Source organism: Zingiber officinale, chromosome 10A (assembly GCF_018446385.1).
Source record: "Zingiber officinale cultivar Zhangliang chromosome 10A, Zo_v1.1, whole genome shotgun sequence".
Taxonomy (NCBI): domain Eukaryota; kingdom Viridiplantae; phylum Streptophyta; class Magnoliopsida; order Zingiberales; family Zingiberaceae; genus Zingiber; species Zingiber officinale.
In genome coordinates this window covers 38,812,676-38,816,380 of record NC_056004.1, presented here as the reverse complement: position 1 = coordinate 38,816,380, position 3,705 = coordinate 38,812,676, and the positions used below count along the sequence as shown (strand labels likewise).

The window sequence follows — 3,705 nt, the reverse complement described above, 5'->3', positions numbered from 1 at the left end:
ACTTTTAGTATACACTCTAACACGGCCGTGCAGCGCGGCCAGAGTAGAAGGAAGACACGGCCATGCGATCTCGCACGGTTGTGCCACTCAACCCGAAGGGAGGAAATTGTGTTGGCCGTGCGGATCTCGCAGGCCCTGGCACGAGCCGTGCGACGCCCGTGCCCTAACCTATAAAAGGGTCAATAACCCTATTCTTGGGGGCATCTTTGGTTCGGGACTTCATCCCTCTCATCGGGAAAGGGTTCTCCCCTTTAGGGAAACCCTAGAGCTTCATCCACCGTCGTTCCTTGACGTTCCGTCCATCTCCAGAGTAAGGAGGCATCCCCAAGACATCGAAAACCTCAGCAAGCATCTGTTCTTCCCCTTCTTCTCACATCAAGGGTTGTAAGTATGCTTTCTTTATGTTTTGGGGTTGTTCTTCCCTCACAATGGAGTAGATCTCCTTTTCTATGGATGTAGGGAGTAGTTTTGGATAGGGTTTGATGTAAGACTCATGTTTATGCCTTTACTTATTGGATGATTTTGCTTGCTTTGTTTCTATTTGATATGCATGAGACTTGCTGAGATTATCTCATCATACTGATCGATTGTGTAGGAATTGCTAATTTCGTAAAGAAAGGATCTTAGATCGTATGCCTGAGGGGACCTAGTGACAGGGGTAACCCGTTCACGGACATCTAGGATACTCCCTTAAAAGGAGAGGCAACTTCTCCATAAGGAAGTAAGAGACTGAAATAAACCCTTATCTCTATCCTTAATGACACCGATTGGATTTGCATTCTTGCGATCTACCGAGGCACCCTAGTGGCAGGGGTTAACCATAATAGAATGTCACAGGGATCTTCTCCGTTTAGTGCTTAAGGATAGCAGCTTTAACTTCTGGAGAATGCATGTCGATTAATAATGAGAAAAAGATAGAACATAATACATCAGGTTCCACCACAACAAAATCGAAATCCTAGAATCCATTTCCCAAAGCTCAATTCCCTCCAAGATCGATTCTCTCATCCTTCTCTTTCTCTCTTCAATCACTCTCGTTAGTTTGCAAGCGCCAAAGCCAACTTTCGACTGTCTAGATAACTTACTTTGCGACATCTCTAGTGCTTAATCAACAGTCCCTGCGGTTTGACAATCTTATATATTACTGACGACGAATCTGTGCAATTGCGGAATCATAACAAGTTTTTGGTGTCGTTGCTGGGGACTGTTTTCGATTAACATTAGTTGATTAGCATATGAGTTATTCTAGACATTTTTCTTTTTCTTTTTGTATTTTCTTTATTGTTTTCATTATGCATTTTATTTCTTGTCTTTAATTTTGCTTTTTTTTTTAGATACCATGAGCACTAACATGTCAAGCAGGTCCTTAAGTGATTTCTCTGCACCCATTTCTGCAAGATTTTTATCTCCCATTGTGCAACCTCATATTGAAGCAAAAAGTTTCCAACTAGACCCGGAGTTAATTTTCATGATACAAGGTCACAAATTTGGAGGAGAAGTATCAGAAAGACCTTATCTGCACCTTGAGATATTTCTAGAACTTTGTGATATGGTGAATTGAGAATAAGTGTCAGCAGATGCAGTTCGATTGATAGCATTTCCTTTCAGTATCAAGGATAAAGCAAGGACTTGGTTATATTCCCTCCGTCCTCAAAGCATCACAAGTTGGAAACAATTGGAGAAGCAATTTCTAGATCATTTTTTCCCTTCAAGTAGAATAATTTATATGAGAAATTGCATCACAAATTTTGCTCAGGCATATGGAGAATCATTATTTGAAGCATGGGACAGATTCAAGAGTCTACAAAGACAGTGCCCTCATCATGGTTTGGAAAAATGGCTGACCCTGCACATATTCTATAGGGGAATTTCTTTCTCAGATAAGTGTTTGCTAGATTCATCAGCTGGAGGTTCTTTTATGGACAAGAGTGTAGATGAAGCATATACATTGATTGATCAAGTAGCTTTGAACCTCCATGAATGGTCAAGCAAAAGTTGGATGGAATCTCCCTTAGAAATTCAAGAAGTAGAAGCCATATATACAAGAGTGCCTATCAAACGAAATGCAGTTTAACCACCCAAGAATGTTGAAATTCACAAGTCACAGAATGAGGAGTTCAAATATTTGGGGGAAAAAATATTAATAGCATAGTTTCAAAATGGTTCAAGGAAGACCTTCCTCCTACATAGACAAGATCTAGTGTAAATGATAATAATTTTAAGTTGAGAAGTGGCAAGAATCATGAAGAACTACTGAAGAAGGATTTGTTTAGAATTGAGGAGAAGAACAATAGAAGACCTCAAGAACTCAGTTTCATTACTCCAGGAAGTTCCCAAAGGCCACAAGTACCTTACCCTCAACGATTGATCACACCTACACTAGATAAGCACATTGGACCTCCTCCGCAAGCTAAAAGGGAATATGGGAAAAAGGAAGTACCTTTCCCAAGACCTTCACTAAAGGTTCCTTTTCCACAAAGGCTAGTGAGGGTCAATGAAGACGAAGACTTTGGCAAATTCTGTGACACTAATATGGTTGAGTGTAGATTTCTGGATGTATATGAAGATGAGGACTCTTCATATGAGGATTGTGATGATAATACAGTGGATAACAAGTTTTCAGATCTACCTTCTGGGTTTACAGGGTGTTATGATGAATTTGAATTTTCGGACGATGAATGTGATGTGGTAGATCAACTTAAAACTACAAATGAGGTTAGTAATCCTCCTATAGATGATTCTCCCACTGAGGATATTGATGTTGGTTTATTTTTTGATGCTTGTGTTGATGATGATGTTATGAAAGGAAGTGTAGGGAGCTGTGTTGTGGAAGTAGCATCTCAAGAATCACCTCCTTTATCCAGACAACCTTCTGAGATTATGAGAGTTGCAAGGATTGAACATGTTGTGGACCAATGCGTAGGGGCTTGTGCAATAGAAGAAAATCCCCAAGAATCACCACTTTTAGAGGCACCACTACTTGAGCTAGAGCTAGTGCCAATACTGTTGGTTGCTACTCGAAATACCGTCCTAGTTCCCCTATACAAAAATTTGTACAAGCATAGAACTATCCTAGCTACCCTTGTGCTCTACTGAAGTTAAATTTGGATTGCAGACGATGCTTAACATTATTAATCCAAATTGTCCTTCAGAAGTTAAATTTGGATTGGAAACGATACTTAACATTTTTACTCCAAGTCTAACCGATGTGATCTTCCTAAGTTAAACCATCTTACAGAAGTTATCAAATATCTATTTCAAAGATCAGCTTCCAGGTTAAACATGGCGCGACACTAGGCCTTCTTGGGTATGGGATCATCCACCACTTCCTAGACAAAGCCTTTCAAAGAAATCAGATATTTAACTTCTTACAGTAAACTAGGTTTAACTATAGAGACCTCAATAGAAGCACAATTACGAAACATGAAATTGAACAATAAAATCGATAACAAAAAATGATAACCTAAAATCGCTAACCTCTTGTGTTTGGTTTTTCAAGATCTATACAAAAGATGAACTAGTTATGATGCGGAAACAAATAACTAGTTACACCTTTTGTAGCTTATAGACCTCTTGATCTTCTGTTGTATTCCTCTCCTTCTCTTGGACATCGTATGGGTGACCATCTTCCAAGATGAAATCCACCCAAGCTTCTTCCTTTGCTTCCAAGATCTGGCCACCAACTAACCTCCAAGGGATGCTAGA

At 39.7% G+C, this 3,705-nt stretch overlaps 1 non-coding gene across 1 annotated transcript; it reads right to left on the bottom strand.

The window, feature by feature from the left end:
* Positions 1–1,724: 1,724 nt before the first annotated feature.
* On the bottom strand, positions 1,725–1,830 carry LOC122028458. Its single transcript, XR_006124827.1, has one exon. It is a non-coding gene; the product is annotated as a small nucleolar RNA R71 (small nucleolar RNA).
* Positions 1,831–3,705: the final 1,875 nt, after the last annotated feature.